The 12,996-nt window shown below is 44.2% G+C and overlaps 1 protein-coding gene across 1 annotated transcript in view; it reads right to left on the bottom strand.

The window, feature by feature from the left end:
• The window catches only part of LOC149318775 (cadherin-23-like), a 582,387-nt gene extending 581,965 nt beyond the window's left edge, over window positions 1-422 (bottom strand). The window contains exon 1 of the mRNA XM_089510444.1: window positions 196-422. The gene's annotated coding sequence lies outside the window, so the exon portion shown is untranslated. The remainder of the gene's footprint in view (window positions 1-195) is intronic.
• Between the last annotated feature and the right edge of the window lie 12,574 nt (window positions 423-12,996).

Genomic DNA, 12,996 nt, shown 5'->3' with positions numbered 1-12,996 from the left:
AAATAACCCAGTTTGACACCACTTTGATGGAACTCCATGCTGGGTTTTGTGGTCCCTCTTTGGAAGGGCTAAAAACACCCTCAAACTCCAAACTTTAGGGGGTTGGGGGGAGACAGAGAGAGAGCCGCATTTAAAGCGGTGCCGAAGTGCCTCCTTTCCGCCGTGCGGACGCCCCCAGGGGAAGCCCCTCCTTACCTGGCAGGGAAGGCGGTAAGGAAGCCCTTCTTCTCTGGGGCGCCTCAGGCGGGGAGGCTCCTCAGCCCAGGGGCCATGGCTCTCCTTAATCCCAGGGTCTTTCCTTCTTTCCCTCAGCCTTGGGGCTCCTTCTCCCGCTCAGACCAAAGCCGCCTGAGGCTCCCTTCGGCCAGGCTCCTTCCCTGCTCCCCCTGTAGAAAAGCCAGGCAACTTTGGACCCCTCTCCTCTCCTTCTCTTCCTCCCGAGAGCTGGGTGCCAAGTGGGAGCCCGGACTCTGCTGCTGCTGCTGAGAGGGAAGGAGGGCTTGGAGGAGGCGGCGCAAGGCTCTCTTCCTCTCCTCCTTCCTCCCCTTTGCCAAGTCATGAATATTTCAGCTCCACAACAGCAGCAGCATCCTTGCTCTCCTCCTCCTCCTCCTCCTGTCACAGGGACCTCTCTGGCTGCTTTGGCCACTCTGGCAATACCCCCCCTACACACACACACACACAGAGCAAGCCCCAGGGCCCAGGAGGGAAGGGGGCAGGCAAAGCAGGGCTCGGGGGTGTGTTTGTGGGGTGTGTGGAGGAAACACAACAGAGAGTCACACAGAGAGAGGCTCTCATATTCTCCCGCCCTCTCGCCTCCTCCTCCTCCTCCTCCCTTTTGGCACGCTCCCTTTTAGGCTCTGCCTCACCCTTCCATCCCCAAAGGCGCCTGAAGATATACCTATGTCTGTATGTGTGTGAGAAAGAGAGAGAGTCCCCCCCCCATATATGTGCGTGTGTGAGGAGGGGGTGTGAGGGGGGGCACTTTCCTCAGAATGCTTCAAGAGTCCCCGTCTCCTGAGAGAAGGAATATACATATACATATATACATATATATATATATATATATATAGAGAGAGAGAGAGAGAGAGAGAGAGAGAGAGAGAGAGAGAGAGAGAGAGACGGGAACACTTGAAGCTTCCCGGGGAAAGTGTCCCTCCCATCAAGAAACATAAAATCCATCTGAGGAAGGAGGCTGAAGTCTAGGAAAGCTCCTGCTGCCAACTTCCTTCCTTTCTTTCTTTCAGGGAGTCCCAAAGGTGCCACAAGATCTCTCTATAGACTGGTTCCACAGACTTAACACAAACTCGTTATATACATCAAGAAACTGTAGAGAGCAAGTGAGTTACTAAATGAAACCTATGAATGAATATGAGGCCTATGAAACTCAGTATGTCTATGTGCTTGTGTATATATGTGTGTGCATGCACACACACTTCATATATATAGTATAATATATATACACATATACATACAGTATAATATATATATATATACACACACACACACACACATATACATGTATATTCATACACACACAAACACAACACACATATATACATATATACATATCAAGTTTCATAGGTCTCATATTCATTCATAAGTATGTGTGTATATATAGTGTATATATGTTGTTGTTGTGTGCCTCCAAATCATTTTTGACTTCTGGCAAACCTATCACAGAGTTTTCTTGGCAAGTTTCTTCAGAGGGGGGTTGCCACTGCCATCCTCTGAGGCTGAGAGAGAGTGACTTGACCAAGGTCACCCAGCAGGTTTTTATGCTCAAGCGGGGAATGGAGGAACCATGATATCCAGAGCCCTATTCCAACCATACACACACACTCTCTCTCTCTCTCAGAAACTCGACACACACAAAGACACACACACACATATTATATATTGAGTTTCTTTGTGTGCGTGTGTGGGTCTTTGTGAAAGGGCCCCTTTCCTCCTATCAGCTTCCTGCTCTGGGGAGTTGGAGGGAGCTCACCTCATCGCAGGTAAAACATCAAGGGATTTGGAGCTGCCTGCAGTAGACTTGCTGCCTTCTATTCCACTAAAAGGAGGATGTTTTAAATTGTGGGACTGTCGCATTATTCTCTTCCTGACCCGTCCTGGAGGCCACCAACCAAGACTAGGTGCTGCAGGCTATATTTCAGAGGAAGCAACTGGCAAAAGCACCTCTGGGGATCCCTTGCCTGTGAAATTCATGGGGCTGCTGTAGGTCCATACCCTTTTCTGTCACTGGATCCGCTCCTGTGCTTTTTACCGACAAGCTATCTAAAAGAAATTAAGCCGGTGGAGCTTTCTCTGGCATGGGAATGAGCGATAAGGACACACTTCCGTGTCCATGTTGCGTGTAAAGATGCATTGTTAAATAGCAAAGGCGGAATCATTCATGCCATGCCATTTCTGATTTCTATGTATGGGTGTGAAAGCTGGACAGCGAAGAAAGCTGTGACAAGAAGAAATGCAGCTCATTGGAAATGTGGTGCTAGGAGAGAGTTCTTACAGGCACCATAGATTGCCAAAAATGAAAGGATTCAAGAGCAAATCAAGCCTGAACTCTCACTTGAGGCCATGATGTGGCTGTCATACTTTGGACATGTGATCCAGTTTATCAGGTGGTAAACTGAGGTCATCGTATTTTGGACCTTGAAACTGTGGTACACGCTCTGGTAACCTCGAGACTGGATTTCTGCAATGCACTCTACATGGGGCAACCCTTATACCAAACCCGGAAGCTACAAATGGTACAAAACATGGCAGCCAGGCTGGTCACTGGTACTTCCAGGGCCAGCCACATTACACCGGTGTTAAAAGATCTGCATTGGCTGCCGATTCGCTTCCGGGCGCAATATAAGGTGTTGGTGATGACCTATAAAGCCCTAAATGGCTTGGGCCCAGGATACCTGAAGGACCACCTCTCCCCATACATTCCGTCCCGCACCCTCAGAACATCTGGGCAGCAACTACTTAGGGTTCCCGGGGCCAGGCTTGTCTCCACTACCAGGAAGACATTTTCCATCGCCGCCCCGGCCCTTTGGAACACGCTGCCCATAGAGCTCCGCTCGGCCACCTCCCTGGCCCAATTTAAAAGGGATTTGAAGACCTTCCTTTTTGGTAATGCATTCCCCGATTAAGATGTCCTATGGACCTCCTTCCTCTTCACTGGCAAGAGGACCGGCTAACTCGGGGCTTTTCTGTTTTTATTGTAATGATATTGATGTTTTTAATGTATTGTTTTTAAAATGCTGTAAACCGCCCTGATCTGTGGAAGGGCGGTATATAAATAAAAATTTTATTATTTATTTATTATTTATTATGATGTGTCTACTTTGAAAATATGATACTGTTTGGTAAAGTGGAAGACAATAGGAAAAGAGGGAGACCACACTGCATGGATTGGCTCAGTCAAGGTAGCCACAGCCCTGGTTTACAAGACCTCCTCTCATAGTAATCTCTCATTCACAAGATTACCATAAATCAAAGTCCACTTAATGCCAAACAACAACAATAAAGGTTAAAGACCCAATAGCAAGGCTATTTATTCACATGGGAGCTCTATCTGGAGCCTTTCAGAGGAATGTAGAGCCAGACTGAAATTAAAAAGTTTCTCAGATTGCTGCATATCAATACCCAGTAAAGCCTTACTCCTAGAGCGACGCTGGAGAAACTGAGCCTGAGAGCCAAATCCAATTTCAGAAAAGATTTTGTGGACAACATCCTAACAGTTTGATCAAGGCCAAAGGCTTTGCATAGTTTAGATTAAAGGTCCTTTTGACAGCAACTAAGCCTTTGTTGCTGTGTGACTTCAACTCATTCCCGATTTATGGCAACCCTAAGACAAATCTGTCATGGGATTTTCTGGGTAAGATTTGTTCAGAGGAGGTTTGCATTTGTCTTCCTCTGAGGCTGAGAGAGTATAACTTGCCCAAGGTCACCCAGTGGGTTTCCATGGATGAGTGGGGAATCAAACCTTGTTCTCCCTTATGATCAACCACTACACCAGACTTAGGAGAAGCATTCCCATTGTAATTCCCAGTGTAATAAAGAAGGCAAAGTGGCTTCTAGGGACATCAAAAGGGTTGAAAAGGATCCATAGCAAGCCAGATTTGACCCTAGGGCCTGAAGTTCTCTACCCAACCAGGACCTCTATTGTGAAAAAAACCTGCATGTTTCTAAGAACCCAATTTCAAGCATTAACATTAGGCACTACTCAGACCTATGTCTAAAGTGAAGGAGATAAGATTTCTGAGCCTGGAGCAGAGTGCTTCTTCCCCACCACTGAGAAAGCTCAGCTCCGCTATAGCCATCTGGGACGAGAAGTCAGCTCTTGCAAACAAGTTTGTGGCTCTCATTTTAGAAATTCAACACTGCTTAATTCTTTTCCTATGAGAATGACTACATTGACTACTTCATTTCCATAGTATCCCTATGTGAGAGAGTCCATTGATTTTAGGAAACTATTTGTATTTGTCCCTTGTTGCTTTCCCTCCTCCTACAAAATTTTTTTTTTATCTTGGGTGATCTCCTCTTTTCTCCATTTTAACCAATGAAAAACAGAGACAAGATGAAACTTTGTCTCCAGAACAGGGCTGGAGATACTGTGGCCCTCCAAATACCGGTAGACTTTTGTTCCTAGTAATCTGGCAAAAGGTGGAGGACAGTATATTTGTAAGCCACTCTGGGGTTATTTTTGGTTGCAGGATGAGGTATAAATGCTTTCAATTAATAAATGGATGACAGGAGCTGAAGCTGAGCATCTGGAGGGCTTCATGTCTCCCAGACTTGACTTAAATTAAGCACATATTTTTCCTGTGCATATCCTGTGTATGTGGGGAAAGTGGTGTTAGTCTTCAGTTATTAATTTAAAAAGTATATCTCTTATGCACAGCAAGGTCTATGATGCATTATTAACCACTCCATGGCTTCCCCAATTCCATAGAATTTTATAGCACACTGTTTTTTAAAAGTTTTTAAGAACCTTATGGCCTTAGGTTCCAGGGTTAAAGGAGATAAATGAGCATTTGTGATTTTGGAGAAATTGATTTATGCTATTCTCAGATTACGTCTTTGAAAGAACTGTTGCATGAACTTAAGAAGAGCCTTGCTGGATCAAAGTAAACATCTATCTTGTCCGGAAAGTTGCTTCCTCAGTCATTAGTCAAATGCACCAATAGGAAGCCCCTAGTACAAGAGCATCTGCCTGATAGTGTTTCCTTTCAACTGATACTCAGAGACACACTGCCTCTGCCATTGAATATGCATTGCCATTAGGACTATTAGCCACTTCTCTTCTATTAATTTTTTAATGTCTTTTTAAGCATCCAAATTGGCAGGTTTCACTGTGGAGTAAACTCCACTGTTACCTATATATTGTGTGAAGAGTCTGTACCAATTTCCTAATGCATCACTAGTCAGTATCAGTAAATTACAAGTTCTGCTCCTTATATACTTTCTCCCACAGCCTGAAAAAGCAATTTTTTTGGAATGTAACTCCCAGAATCCTTCTGTAGCTATGCTGGCTTCTGGGAACTGCACTCATCACTTCACTTTTGCTGGGGTTAGGGGCAAAGGACCCCCGTGAATGTGGAAAAACCACAAGGAACAGAAACACTATGCTTTTACCTGAGAGAACACCTCTCTAGGAATCTCTAGCTCCTCCAGTTCAACTCTGTGGTCAACAGCTGCCAAACACTGGCCATAGAAATGCGCTGGAGGAGCTATAAATGCCTAGTGGAGTGTTCTCTCTAGGAATCTCTGGTGCGACTTTTGGTTAAAATTCACCATAGAGTTGCCCTGGAGAACCTAGATATTCCTTGAGAGAACTTATTAATAAAATCCATGACTAATCAAATCTGCAAAAGTCAAAGCTACAAATGTGGAGAGACAAGCGTATAGTTAAAAGTAATTTTCCAAGTTCCCCATACTATACTTCTTGTATTATTATACACATCTTCACTATCTTCTTTTTTTACTTGCTTTTTTCTGAGCTAAAGGATCCCAGACATAACACCCTTCATACAGGAAAGATCAAGGACTAAAGTAAAATCTTGTGCTCTGAAACATTCTGAGATGCAGTGTCCACAACTATAGTCAATATTTCAAGGATGGTCATACCAAGCAGATTATACACACACACACACACACACACACACACACACACACACGGCATTACCTTTCTGCAGTGGTGGGGGAAAGAGGCTATGCTGATGGCAGCTGTGCTGCTGGTAGGATCTCGCATATCAGACAGGCTTTTGCTTAGGAACCAGACTAAATGGGCCAGCTACTGGGTAACAGCACTAGTGGCAAGGCTTGTGTGTGATACTCTTGGGGGATCTCTCAGGAACAATGGCAGTACTGTAGCACCATATTTAACACTTGTTAGTACTGTGCAGAAGGAGGCACAGTAAACCCCTTTTAAATGTCCTTTACTATGACTATCCAGTGATGAGACAACCCAAAATAAAACAAGAGATGGTGCCAGAAGATAAAACTCATAGGTCCTATGGTACTGAACTTTCTTTCAGTTTCAAAGGTGCTACAAGATCTCTCTACATACTTATTCTACAGACCTACAGACTAACTATATCATGGAATTCTACCACACAGGAGAAGCTAGACATAGTAATATAAGAAATGGAACATATAAACATACTTGGCATGAGAGAGCTAAAGTGGAAAGGGATGAGATATTTTAAGTCAGATAATTACACCATATTTTACTCAGGAAATAAAAACTTGAAAAGAAATGGGGTGGGATTAATAGAGAGGAGAGATGTAGCATAAGTAGTCAAAGGATATCTCCCCTTCCTGTCCTCCCAACCTAAGGGACCTGAGGGTCGCTCCAACCGTGCCACAAACCCTGTCACTGCTCCTGTGCAATGCCAGATCAATTAACAACAAGTCCCACGGAGAGGCGATACGAGCAGCTAAGAACTCGTTCTATGGTGCTCGTATCGCGTCCGCGGAGTCGCGGCCAGCAGAGTTGTTCAGGGTAGTCAGAGAGCTAACTCAGCTCCCTCCCGCCCTGAACCAGATCCTTGAACCTTCTAAGGCCTGCTGTGACCAATGTAATAACTTCTTCGCGGATAAAACCTCTCGGATAAGCGAAGGTCTTAACGCCGACATTATAGCAGAACCTAGGGTAGAGGCGTCCAGAGCCTCCGTGGACTCTATTAAACTGGATCAGTTTGAGTTGGTAAGTACCGATGATGTGGACAAGATCCTCGGAAGTGTTCGGAAGACAACCTGCTCTCTCGATCCCTGCCCCTCGTGGCTAGCAGCCCAGGGGGGACCGGCAGTAACTTCACTGTTACGCCGGATTATTAATACATCTTTGAGGGAAGGGCAATTTCCATCTGATTTAAAATTGGCCATTGTTAAACCTTTATTAAAAAAGCCCTCCCTCGACCCCCTGGTACATAATAATTATCGGCCACTCTCGCTGCTGCCATTTTTGGGGAAGGTGATCGAGAGGGCGGTTGCAATCCAGCTTCAGTCGGTCTTGGATGAAACGGATTATCTGGACCCATTTCAAACTGGCTTTCGGGCGGGTTACGGGGTTGAGACGGCCATGGTCGCCATGGTCGATGATCTCCGTCTGGGCATCGACAGGGGAAGCGTGTCCCTGCTGGTGCTCTTGGACATCTCAGCGGCTTTCGATACCATAGACCATGGTATCCTTCTGGGGCGCCTAGCAGAGGTGGGAATCGGGGGCACTACGCTCCAGTGGTTCCGGTCCTACCTCTCTGGGAGGTCCCAGATGGTGCAGCTGGGAGACGTGTGCTCCGATGAGCGGGCCCTTAAAACCGGGGTCCCTCAAGGAGCCATTCTGTCTCCCATGCTATTTAACATTTACATGAAACCGCTGGGAGAGATCATCCGGAGACATGGGGCGCGGGGTTATCAGTACGCTGATGACACCCAAATAATCTTCTCTATGTCTCCGACTGATGCAGTGACTGAGGATGGCGTCTCTCCTCTCGTGGCCTGTCTGTAGTCAGTAATGGGCTGGATGAGGGAAAACCGTCTCAAGCTGAATCCAGAGAAAACGGAGGTACTTGTGATAGGTTCACCTGGTCCAGGAATGGCGGTGGTTCCACCTGTCCTGAACGGGGTCACGCTCCCTGTGAAGGACTCCGTGCGCAGTCTGGGGGTGTTTCTTGACTCGTCGCTTCACCTGACCGCTCAGGTGAATGCGACGGTCAAGAACACCTGTTATCAGCTTCGGCTTATTCGCCAGCTGCGGCCATACCTGGCCCAGAGGGACCTTGAAACTGTGGTACATGCTCTGGTAACCTCGAGACTGGATTTCTGCAATGTACTCTACATGGGGCAACCCTTATACCAAACCCGGAAGCTACAAATGGTGCAGAATATGGCAGCCAGGCTGGTCACTGGTACTTCCAGGGCCAGCCATATAACACCGGTGTTAAAAGACCTCCATTGGCTGCCCATTCGCTTCCGGGCACAATATAAGGTGTTGGTGATTACCTATAAAGCCCTAAATGGCTTGGGCCCGGGGTACCTGAAGGACCTCCTCTCCCCGTATATTCCGTCCCGCACCCTCAGAACATCTGGGCAGCAATTACTTAGGGTACCAGGGGCTAGGCTTACCTCCACCATGAGGAGGACATTTTCCATCGCCGCCCCGGCCCTTTGGAACACGCTGCCCACAGAGCTCCGCTCGGCAACCTCCCTGGCCCAATTTAGAAAGGACCTAAAAACCTTTCTATTTCAGTCTGCATTCCCCGAGTAAAGTCCTAATAGACCTCCCTTCCTCTTTAAGAGCAAGAGGATCGGCTAACGGGGCATTTAGTTTATTTTTAATTCACTGTATGTAATTTTATATTAATGTATGTTGTTACCTCCATTGTTTTTATCTTACTGTAAACCGCCCTGATCTTTGGAAGGTGCGGTATAAAAATAAAATTTTTATTTATTATTTATTTATTATTATTTATTATAATGCAAAGTCTGTCTAAATCATATTAATAAGACTTCAGGAAAAACCCTTCAATATAATCATAATCCAAGTTTATGCTCCAACTATAGATTCAGAAGAAGACATTGGTAGACTCTGTGTTGGAGTCCAGGAAGACTACGTTCCAGATATACAGCCTCAATCAAGGAAGCCACAGCTCTGAATCTACAAAATTTGTGGAGGTCTTCAGATGACAGGGTGACTTGGAGGTCTCTCATAAGTTGAAATCGACTTGATGGCAGTAAACAACATCAAATTATTATATTGGCAGTTTAATTTTCAGTTCCTTTCTGAATGGTCCCTAACATGGAATTTTTTTTTAAAACGGCAGCCACACATCAGCTGTTTATGTTTTTATTAAACTAACCACCATAACACCATGATCTCTTTCCTGCCCAGTTACCTAAATATGAGAAGCTTAGGGTTTAGCCATAGAACTACATATTCTGCATGACCAATGAAGATGACTGGAGATCTACATGTCCTCTCTAAAAATCTGTGACGCTTCAGCCATAACTGTAAGAGGTTCCTGTCAGATATTTTGGCATCATTATTACCCTGAACACAACTAACCTCATTTGATTTGAAAAGATGAGCAACACTGGCCTGTTTATTACTTGGAAGGGAGACCACCAGGCAATCCCAAGATTCTTCAGGTAGGATTAGAAACGAATCCTATCTGAGATCCTGGACAACTGCTGCTTAGTGTGGCTTAGTGGTTTCTTTGTCTACAGCACACATGTGACAGCCTTTCCAGTTTGATTTTTAAAAACAGAATCATTTACATGTCAAAATATCTTCAAGAAGCATCTCCCATTTCCTTGGCTCTCTTTCTCTCTTGGTTGTGTCTGTCTCCATAAAATTAGCATGTATGTTTAAAAGCTGGGTTTCTCTCTTATGGAACCTGGCATCCAAAATATTCTTTTAAACCCAACCAGGGCTGTTCATTCATTTGGCTGATAGCTACTCACATAAAAGCCTTTTAAAAAGAAACAAATTTTCTTATTTTGGCAGCAACATCAGCTGCTGTGGAAAACAATTGCCTGTTTACAAGAGAATTACCCCTACAATGCTAAACTACCAATTGTGCCTGGACATAAAGTTCCTTTTGGTTTTTATAGCATCATCTTTTTATAGAACCACTACGATATTAAAAGCAAATGAAAATGTTGGCTGAGCAATGTGGACTATATGAATCATACATGAATGTGGAAGAGCGGCAACTGGCCCAGATGGGCCGAAGTTGCCCCACCATGCTAAGCTATTTGGGAGTCACAATGAAGCAAGGGTGCCATTCATGTCTTCCTGGCTCCCGTTCCTATACCTAGTGCACTGCTTCCAAAGACAACGATTACCTCTCTCATCCTGCACAGCAGAGTTTCATTTGAACTTGCTTATTGCTAGTTGTTAAGAATTTGGCACCTGGCTTTCACTAAGGAAGACAGAGATTAAATGTTATCTGCACCTGTTTCACTCCACGAAGGCGACACAATAAAAGTTATTTCTTTTAGTGGGCATGAAATAATCACTCCTGACAGTGCAGAGATCTAAGTTTCTGAATAATGACCATTGCTTCTTACGATAATAGTGATGGGTTGCCTCTTAACAATTCCAAATGGCGTTCTCTAAAATATTGCCAGGGAACCTATTGGTGGACTCTTTTAAATTTGTTTTTCCTCTTTCCTGGTTCTTCGCTATATTACATGGTTAATGGGTGACTTTGACTTTCCTCAAATTCTGGGCCCATTTACCCAGGGTAGTTTCATGTCTGGTTCTAGAAACAGCTGACCTAGAATCAGCTGACCTAGAAGCAGTTTTTGCCATTGTCCTAGCCTTTGCCTGCCACAACTCTTTTCACATCACAAGGACCTAAGTCTAAAACATCATAAGAGCCTTCCCTTACACAGTGAATCCATGTGTATACGCTGAATCCATGTATATACACTGAGTTCCTAGAGTTGGTGTCACCTGTTGTGGTAACTCACAGTCCCATACCACACCATACAGAATCCTAAGTAATGTTTTTTTTTGTACTAATGTTACTCATAAATTGTAATTCCTGTATATCACTGAATGTAATGGTAATAGTTGTGACATAAACAATTAGCAAAATTAAAATTATAGCTTTAAATTGCAACATCATCGGGCAGCTTAAATGTATTTACATATACATAGTTTCATGTGGTGAAAGTGAAAACTTGGTAAAATGCTACTGTTTTTAAAGAAAATTTTATAAGAATAATTTTTATTTTATTTTTTAAAATAGATTTAAAAAAATAAATAACCCGAGGCCTCTACTTTCTCCCCTCACTGAGCCTCACTCCACTCACACCACCTCTCCAGCATTTTAAAGGGACACAGGCAAAGGCCACAGCCCATTTCTGCCAAAACGCAGATGTTTGAGGGGCAGTGGTTTCACACACACCATGGTGTCACCTGGTGCAGTCCACACATACCCTGCACACACACACACACACACACACACACACACAGAGAGAGAGAGAGAGAGAGAGAGAGTGATGCCACTGCCCTTACAATGTCACAAGAATCTGCCCTCTGGTCTCAGGTTTTGGCCTTGAAATCCCAGGTAATGGGATGCTGCTGACCTGTCACTCCTACATGATGCCAGGAATAGGGGATAGAATGCTGAAGTCCACATACTTAGATGGGGCAATTGGGGATGACGCCAGTATATGAAGCTGCTAGTATATCTCATATATGTGTATGTGTAAAAAAAAATCATTTGTTATGTCCAGGTGCTGAAAGAAGCATTGTCAAGTGGGGCAGTTGTAGTCAACATGACAATCATTTCCCCAGTGTTTCTAGTTCCTACCCCTGAAGTGATGCTACACTGGGGTCTAAAACATTAAGCAGCTGTTAAAAAAAAACAGAGAGAGAGGTCACCTAGAGTTGCCTGGTGTGAGAAACCCACTGGTCTCTAGAGTGGTACTACTGGATATTAGAGCATCTTGCATAGGGGCCTTCACATATGACACCCCTTTAATGGGCTTTAACTGACACTCACATGTTTTTGATACTGGTGAGTAGTGTATATACATGGATTCAGTGAGGACAATAATGAGATGATGAAGAATGAGAGCAAGGAATCAGGTTAAGAACCTTGCAGCTTAAAAGAGTCTTATAAAAATACACATTTGAGTCCCTGTAACAAATGAAGCAACACTTTGCTTGGTAAACATCAGCTTTCCATTAACTGTTGCAGCTCCTGAAGTCTGCTTTCTTAGAAATCATGCCTATATTTTCATCTACTCACAATTCAAAGCTGTTTTTCTATCATGCCTGAATTCAAACAGGGAAGTGGGGAATCAGATCCACCCTTCATCATTTCCCAGCTAACAAGATTTGTACCTAAAGTATGCCAGCAAAGACCTTAGAGACTGACTCTTAAAAATTGGTAACGGTAAAGACAGCTCTCTATGAAGCACAAGACAATTTAGATACAGACAGAGATAGAGACAGAGAGATTCCCAGACAGAGATTCAGTACAATCATGGAATATGGTAACATATTCTCTTGAAAAAGGGTGAGACAGCATGGCATATTGTTTTGAGTGTTGGACTATGAATCTGGACACCAGGGTTCAAGTCCCTACTGAGCCGTGAAACCCACTGGGTGACCTTAGGCAAGTCACACACTCTCAGCCTCAGAGATGGCAGTGGCAAGCCTCCTTCTGAAGAAATTTGCCATAAAAACCCTGTGATAGGTTCACCTTAGGGTCCCCATAAGTCGGAAATTATTTGAAGGCACACAACAACAAAAATAATTATTTTAATAAAAAATTAAAAATAACACAATTTTAAAACAAAACAAAATATCTTTTATCTCCACATATTTTGTGCCACCTACGCTGTAGCACCAATGCTTACACATTTTTCTGAGGCTATCCTTGATTCCTGAGACCCAATGTGATGTAACAGTTGGGTGTTAGACTAGGACTCCGGAGACCATAATTCAAATCCTTGCTCAGCTATGGGGGTCTACTGGCC

Source organism: Sceloporus occidentalis, unplaced genomic scaffold (assembly GCF_023333645.1).
Source record: "Sceloporus occidentalis isolate IW3139 unplaced genomic scaffold, rSceOcc1.0.p SCAF_2, whole genome shotgun sequence".
Classification (NCBI taxonomy): Eukaryota; Metazoa; Chordata; class Lepidosauria; order Squamata; family Phrynosomatidae; genus Sceloporus; species Sceloporus occidentalis.
The sequence above is the reverse complement of the archived record's forward strand: the minus strand, read 5'-3'. Positions and strand labels throughout refer to the sequence as shown.